Source organism: Camelus bactrianus, chromosome 9 (assembly GCF_048773025.1).
Source record: "Camelus bactrianus isolate YW-2024 breed Bactrian camel chromosome 9, ASM4877302v1, whole genome shotgun sequence".
NCBI lineage: Eukaryota > Metazoa > Chordata > Mammalia > Artiodactyla > Camelidae > Camelus > Camelus bactrianus.
Window position 1 is genome coordinate 77,200,841 of NC_133547.1, and position 8,821 is coordinate 77,209,661.

Consider the following 8,821-nt stretch of genomic DNA (forward strand, 5'->3'; position numbering starts at 1 on the left):
AACACAAAAAAAGAAAAGGAATAGCAAAATCAGGTCCTGCCATAGGGGAAAAAATCCTTGGAAAACAACAAAAACAAAAAGCACACCATGAGTATTACAGGGGCCACTCCATGCCCTTTCTTTTTTCTTTTTTCGCTTTGATGTTATTCTCTTAGACATTGGTGTTTTTAAATAAATGTTACAGATTCAGTGCCAAAATCCCATCTGCCTCCTCCCGCTGAGAAGTCATAATGCCATGTTTATGACACCAGTCTCTGTTTCCATGGGGATGATTGTGTCACTGTAATTCCAGCATTATGATTTCTGGGTATGTTTGAGAAGATGAGTGAAGGCAATGAAAAATCTTCGAATATACACATTTGCTGTTATTCTGATAACTCACAGCTACAGGAATGATAATCCTGAAAATAATCTGAAAATAGAGGAGGAACCAGACAGACACCCACGAAAGGATGACACCAGTTTCTTGACTGCTAAAAAGGCCACTTAACCCCTCAGCCCTTCTTCCTTGAAGGTTTTGGTCAGCTTCATTTTTAATTTTTTGTGTAAGTTTTTAATATAATAATTTGCATGAGGCAACTGTCAAGCTTTTATGTGCTCCATCTCATTGCTTAAATCTTCCGTCTGAGTGGGGACTGCATTAAGCTCGTGCTGAATAATGCCTTCTATTATTTAAATCCATTATTTAAATTCAATTTTGCCAAGAAGCTATCACTCCTACTCCATCTGCAAATATGGAAACTTAAATGTAGAGGTTCCTCCTGAAATTTTCCACAGAGAAAAAACATGTCATCCACTTAAATGCATGCTTTGAGCACTGCAAATTCTTTGTGCAAACAACCTTACACAACTATTTCTTTTTAATACCAAAATTAGGGTTTTAAAAAATTTGCTGATTGTAAAAGTAATTCTTTTACTGTAGAAAATACCAAACACTGAAAAATCTAAAGTATAAAGCAGTGTCTACTCAAAGTTGCTATGCTCCGAAGAAACATTGCTTCACCCCTATATTATTCTAGATTTTTAAATATAAAGAAACACCAGTATTTACATAAATTGAATCATATAATACTGTAGCAGACTGTATTTTTTAAAGACGACCACTATAATATCCCCACGCTGTATGCTCTTCTGCAAGTATCCTTGCCACTCTTTCATGAGGAAACGTTATTTCTCCACCCCTGGAATCTGAGCAGGACTTTGGATGTCTTCAGTCAGTAGATTATGACTGCCAGAATGTTATAATAGCTCTGTGCATAGCCCTTATATGGCCTGGCAACTTCCACTTCCCACTTCTTGGAAACTGGCCACCATGTAACAAGTAGGGCAAAAGCTGAGGCCATTGTGCTGTGAGGAAGCCCAGGAAGGCCTGGAAGATGAGGTTCCATGCTGAGAGGTGAAGAAGCCAGTGCTCACCAAGGCACCAGACGTGTGAATGAAGATGAGATGCATCCTCCCAGCTGATCCAGCTGAATACATGCAGGTGGGTCAAGGACAAACCACCCAGCTAAGCCCTTCTTGATTTCTGATCTACAAAATCAGAGGAAATCACTGGGTGTTGTTTTTTTTTTTTTAATGATTACCAAAAAATTTTTAATGAAATGGAAAAATGCTAATTACAAGATAGTAAGTGAAAAAGCTGAAGTATGTAAAGTGGGATTTTAGTCTTTGTTTTACAAAAAAACCAAACTATCATACATCCTTTTCTGCATCATGCATTCCTTATTCAATAAGTGGTGAATTAAGTCACTTACTATAGCTCTAATTCACTCATTTTACTGATTGCTCAGTGTAGTAGAATTTTTTTAATCAGTCCCCTCTTGACCAGCATCCTCTTTGATCCGACTTTGTGCCATTAGAAACAAGGCTACAATAACACGTTAGTGTCCATGTCCATTAATACATCTGCTTTTATTTTTCTATTGGTAGCCTTGGGGGATGCCTGGTAAGGTTAAACGATATACTTGTTTTTATTTTTAATAAATACTGCTGAAGTACTTATGCCAAAGGCTTTAACACTACACGTTTTCGCCAGGAAAATGAGTATCATTTTCTTTAAATCCCCACAAGTATTAGGTGTGTAGCTCTTGAATGTAAACTCGTGGCTCTTTAAATTTACATTTATTTTCCTGGCTGCCAGTCAATTTTAGCATATCTTCATGTATCTAACCATTTAAATTTGCTCCTCTGTGACTTCTCTTTAATTATTTAACAGTGTTGTATTTTTCTCATCAATTTGGAGAAGTACTTTGAATAATACGGACAAATTACCCTTTGTCTGTCATTTGTATTACACTGTTTTTTTCCCTGATCTATTTTGTCCATTGATTTAATTGCTTCTAAAATCACACAAAAGTTGTTGTAATTTCTTTTACAACCTCTAATTTTCTGGTTTTAATTAAGAAGTTCTTCCTGACCCCTCAGTTGCAAGATTTTTTTTGCATGAGTATATTTTTGTTGTTGTTGTTTGTTTTTGTTTTTTTATATTTGAGCGTGTAAATCATGGGGAACCTATTTTGCTTTTTTTCTTTTCTGATTTTTCAAAGTGAAGGTATTATTTACAGAAAATAAAATACACTTGTTTTACGTGCGCAGTTTGATGAATTGTGGTAATTATATATAATAAAGTAATTGAAATCAAGGTATAGAACAGGTCCATCATCATAAAAAGGTTTTTTGTGTCCCCTTCTACCCCTGCCCACAGCTGCAGGCAACCGCTGATCTGCTGCCTATTACTGTAGTTCTGCATTTTTCTAGAACTGTTTTGTAAATGGAATCACTCACTACAGGCTTTTGTTCTTGACTTCTTTCACTTAGCATACTGTTACTGTGACTCACCCATGATGTTGCTTGCATTTGTCCTTTGTTACATCTCACTGCAGGGTAGAATTCCACAGTACAGATAAACCACAATTTGTTTATCCACTCACCAGTTTTCTTCTATTGGAGATTGTCCCACTGTAAACATTTGCATATATGGTTTTGTGAGTGTAAGTTTTTCTTTCTCTTTGGTAAATATCTAGGAATAGAACTTCTAGGTCATATGGGACGTGTGTGTCATACAGTTAAAGATACTACCAGACCTTTCCAAAGTGACTGTACCATTTTGCATTTTGACCAGCAATGGATGAGACTTACAGTTGCTCTGTTATCCTTACCAGCACTTGGTACGGTCAGGATTTTTCAGTTCACTCATTCTAGTAGGCATGTCACTGTGGTTTTTATTTGGCTTTTCTCTGATGACTAGTGATGTTGAGAATCTTTTCATATGCTTTTTGGCCTTTCATATACCTTTGCCAGTAAAATATCTGTTCACAAATTTGGTCTACGTTTTAGAAAGACTTTCTGCCCAGTTTTTATTGGGATGTTTGATTTCTTACTCTTGAGAGTAAGAGTTCTTTATATTCTAGAAAGTCCTTTTTCTGATGTATGTATTGCAAAAAAAAATTTCTCCCAATCTATAGCTTGCATTTTTACTTTCTTAACCATGTTTCTTAAAATCCAAAGGTTTTCATCTAAATGAAGTCCATTTTATCATTTGTTTGCATTTATATTTACGCTGCCTATATCCTGTTTAAGAAATCTTAGGGTTAACCGAAGGTCACAAAGATTTTATTCTATGTCTTCTTCCAGAAGTTTTAGAGTTTTAGTTCTTACATTTAGGTCTCTGATCCACTTTTAATTAATCTTTTATAGTGTTAGGTAAAGGTATAAGCTTTTTTTTTTTTTTTTTTTTTGCATACAAATACACAATTGCTCCAGCACCATTTCTGAAATGACCATCCTTTCTCCATTGATTTGTCTTGGCACTTGATTGACCATTTAAGTGTGGATATATTTCTTGTCTCTATGACTATCCTTATGCTAATTTTGATTGCTATAGATTTTTTCAAAAAAATTTTGGGTATTCTATGTCCATTGCCTTTTTATATAAATTTTTCAATTTGCTTGTTATATCAAAAAGCTGATTGCTTTTCATCTTCTCAGACCCTGTAGCATCCCAGATGCAGGGCCCAGACTGAAGGGATATGGCTACTGAGGGACTCAGAGTAACTCTTCCCTCGTCTGTTCCCTAACAGAGTTGCCTTCTTTCCTGAAACTAACATAGTGGACAAAATATATTAAAGAAAGTTTCTCAAGACATTGAACATCAACTAAAGAAGGACAGTGGTCTCTGAGAGATGAGAAATGAAGGAGCTGGGCCCTAAACTCACCCTAACAATGGCCTAGAGAGAGTTCCTAGTCGGTAGCCCAGGGCAGGGCAACCCAAGTAGTCTCCCTAAGCTGAAGAGTAGAGCTGGGACCCAGGGTGGGGAGAAGGCAACTAGAATCAGAAGAACAGAGTGTTGAAGAGGAGAGAGTGAGCTATGAGGGAAGAGAACTCCAGAGATCTACGAGTCCCAGAACTCTTCAACACACGTGTCTGAGAAAACTATCAAAAGGGTTAGAAAGGATAGTCTTCGAGGAGTACCAAGGGCCAGCATAGTGCCTGTTTGCACCATCTGGAGTGAAAAAATCCTCATAATTGTAGGAATTAGTGAAATACCAAAAAGAGTTTGCCTCAGTGGTGGAAAAAAATTTTACCCTAGACTAAATATTGCTTTGTTCCCTGCTAGCAAATCAAGACCAAAAGGATCAAATTGTTTCCAAGTAACTTAACTACATCCCAAAATGAAGCTCAAGTATATTTAAATAAGCATAGCTTAAATAATAATGTACACAAGGAAAATTTCACAAAGCCTAGAATACATTCAAAAGTTAAGAAGCATGAAAAGAAATAGAAAAAAATACAGCCCATAAAGAGGAAAAAAGTCAGTCAGTCAAACTGACCCAGAAATGACACCGATGAGGGAGTTAGGAGACATGGATATTCAAACAGTCATTATAACTGCACTCCGGATGTTCAAGTTAGAGGAAGATTGAGCATGATAAGTAGGGACATGAAAGACATTTTAAACAACAAAAAATCAGACTTGTTTTTCTTTTTTTCAATCCTCTTTCTGTTTCTCACCTTGGATAATATTTATCGCTCTATCTTCATATGCACTTACATTTTCTTCTTTCATATCCATTTAGATTTTAAGTCCATCCAATGAATTTTTAATTTCAGACATTTTATTTTTATTTCTAGAATTTCAGTTTGCTTCCTTTTTACTGTTTCTATTTCTTCTGCAGAGATTTCCTTTTCCATGCTGAAATTTTCATTAATTGAAAATATGTTTTATTTCACTTCATTGAGGATAGTTGTAATAGTTATTTAAATAACCTTGTCTATTAGTTGCAATAGCCGATTCATCTTGAGGGAGGTCACACTTGATTAACTTTTTTCCTCTTGAGAATATGTTCCATTTTCTTAGTTCTTTGTGTGTTAGACAATTTGGGATTATATCCTGGACATTTTGAATATTAAATTGTGAAAATTCTGGATTCTGTTATTTTTCTTGTATGAGTGTTTTTAGCAGAAAATGTTTTTGCCTGGCTTAAACTTCAAACTCTGTCTTTGAGCAGTGTTTCTAGTCTCAGGTCAGACCTTTTGTCTTTAGCTGAGCGGCTTTGAGTCTTCTGCATATGCATAGTTTGAGAGTCAGAATGTGGGTGCACACCACCCTCCCCTCCAACTCTCTCCAGTGTTCACAGTATTTCAGCTTCAGTTTTCTGGCTCCCTTACAGCTGCTGTGGGCACTACCATGTGAAGCCACAAAGAGGAACTTGTCAGGCTTCTTGTCCCCCTCCTCCAAGTGTGAACCTCCCACTAGAATCTGTCTGCTTCACTTCACTCGCCCATACTTTCAGGTAATTACTTTTTGTATTGGGTCCAGGTTTTATCACTGTTTTTTGCAATGGGAGGACAGGGGCAGGCAGGTTACACAGTGTGGCCTTAGTTCATCATAGCTGGACTCCTGGGAAAGTCCAGAAGAGACTTATCTTTGGATGTGGTGTCAGATGAAAGTCAGTTTACCTGGCTGGCTAATTGTTCTAGCACATGTATTAAATAACCCATTTTTTCCCATAGAAGTAACCATTTTTGTCATATGTTAAATTCTCAAGCATTGGCACTTATTTTGAAATCTCTTTTCTACACCCTTGATCTGTCTCTTCCCACGCAACTATCACACTGGTTTAAATACAGTGATGGTGGCATAATCTTAAAAAGCAAATTCTCCATCATTATAATTCTTCATGGTTTTCTAGGTTATTCCTAGGCATTTATTCTTTAATATATATCTAGGGTTATTCATCCAGATTTTTAAAAAATATTTGTATTACTAATTTGAATTGCATGAGGTTTATATATTCTTTTGGGGTGAACTGACACTAACCATAAATTATTTTATTCCAGAGCAAGTTTTAAAGGGAGATCTTTCTGTTATCAGTGAGATTTTGTAATTATCTTCAAATAGGTCTTGTGCCTTTCTTTTAAATTTATTCTAAACACCGTATAACTTGTCATTTATAACCAAAGTCATATAACAACACCATTTATAACCAACATTTCTATGTACTGATTTCTAGAGTAATGTGATTCATTATTATATTATTTATATCCAGCCACCTTACCAAATTCTGATAACTTCTTAAAAAGCAAATTTTAAAACCCACAAAAACATAACCTTTTGATTTTCCATTTATAGATGCCATTAGTAAAAAGCATTGTTGTTCTTTTCCCCCAATGTGTCTGACAGTTTTATTTTATGCTTTATATTGTTGTAGATTTTAGAGACGCAGTACTAAATACTAGCCATATTGGGTATCCCTACCTACTGTCAGAGCAAATGGAATCAGATTATTTGCTGTTTAAGTTCACTTTTGCTGTGATAATACTGATCATGATTTATAGTCACAACTCAAGTAGTTTCCTTTTATTGCTATTTTATTCACAATTTAAATAGCTACTGAATTTTATCAAATATCTTTTCTGTATCTCTTGCTATAATATGGCTAACTCTTGTGTTATTATAGTGGATTACATTGACAGAATATTGACCTTGCATTCTTGGAATAAATCATATTTAGTCAAATTATTACTTTTGATACAAAAATGCTTAAAAAATTAGCAAATAGAGTTCAGCAATGGTTCTATATTCATGAGCACCATTGGTTGGTAGGATATATTATATGAGAATTACCATCATTAAGTCTTAAAATTATGCTGGTTTCATGAAAATAATCTGGTAGTTTTGCATTGTCCATGACCTGAAATATCTAAATATATTGGAATTATTTCTTTTCTAAAGGTTAAACTCATCTTGACAATGGTGTCCTTACCAATGATAGAACTTGAATAAACTTCTAGTTTTTCCTATGGTCATTAGTTTGTCTGTTTTACAACTTCTGAGTAAAATTTGGTGATGTCTATTTTGCTAGGAATCATCTATTTCCTTTAGATCTGGATGTTATCGAGTTGCATGCAGTATTTTTCTGCAATTTTTAAGTGGTTATAGCCCCTAGCTTGTTCCAAACCTTGCTTATTTTTGTTCTCTGTCATCTTAATTAGGCTTCCAAACGTTTCTGCTTTGTTGGTTTTTTTCCAAAGGAATCAATTTCTGGATTTATTTATCTTTTCTCTTTTTCTGTTTCATTATTTTGAACTTTCTCTCTATTATAATTCTATTACAACAACATCAGAGCATATAAGGATGACATTGATTGATTAGCAAAACCCCATAGACTACACCCAGGAATATTGGCAGTGCTGTGCGGCTTTTGGAGCTGATGTTTGGAACCTAAACATGCCACTGCAATTCAAGAGCGATGTGGCGTGCCATCCTCCTGCTGTACTAACAATCCCACAGAAGTTGTCATCTACACTCAGTGTGGCCATGACGCCAGGCGAAAACCAGAAGTCGGTCAGCAGATTGCAATCTACACGAAAGGCAGTGTGCCCCAGTTTGTGGAGCGGTTGCAGGACAACTTAACCATCGTGGCTGGTATTTTCATAGGCATTGCATTCCTACAGATTTGGGGGTTCTGCCTGGCCCAGAATCTGGTGAGTGACATTGAAGCTGTCAAAGCCACCTGGCAGAGTGCCTGTCACAGCTGCTCCAAGACACTGGACAGGCCCAGCCTTCCCGACCGTCCGCTGTGCCCAGCTGATACCCAAGCTGCACGGACCCTGATCACAGAGGCACCCTGTGATCCCACCTGATGGAGCTGCCAAGAACTCACCTTTTGGTGGGGTAAAACGGGGAAATGCTGCTCACTGACAGATTTAAAAAACAAAACAAAACTGGTTACTTTTTCTAACTTCATATGATGAGTGTTTTGATCCTTAATAATTCTTTCTTCTTTAAAAATTAAGACATTTAAAGCTCTAGATTTTGGAGAGTTCTGTTGTGCTGGGTCATTCTATTTTGTCTGTGATTTCTTATCGATTTCTTCTCAAATTCAAGGGTTTTCTAAAAATGCATTTCTTAATTTCCAAGTAATTAAGGCTTTTTAAAACCCTTTCGTTATTTACTTTCAATTTTATTGGATTAATTTTTAAGGTTTTCTTCATGACCAAGTCTAATTTTTAAAACGGGTACATAAACATAGAAAAACCCTGTTTTGTATCTGAAGAATGGGGAAGTTTTATATACAGCTATCAAATCAAGTTTGGGTGTGACCAATTCCACTATATTATTTCTTAAAAAAAAAAAAAATCCTTTCTTAAAGGGGAACTAAAGCGAACTGAGAGAGCACTTAACGGCCAAACTGGGCAACAAAATAAACAAAATGGTGTGCGGTCTTTATAACTTCTACTGCACCTTCACCTCCCAGCTCATAAATATGCTGAGCATTTATTGGAATTCCACCTACAATATCCCTTCTGTTTGAAGAA

The 8,821-nt window shown here is 36.0% G+C and overlaps 1 long non-coding RNA gene across 1 annotated transcript; it reads left to right on the top strand.

The window, feature by feature from the left end:
• The first annotated feature begins 1,332 nt into the window (after positions 1-1,332).
• Positions 1,333-8,485, top strand: LOC123615399 (uncharacterized). Its single transcript, XR_006722960.2, has 3 exons — positions 1,333-1,483; positions 5,671-5,793; positions 7,627-8,485. It is a non-coding gene; the product is annotated as an uncharacterized LOC123615399 (long non-coding RNA).
• Positions 8,486-8,821: the final 336 nt, after the last annotated feature.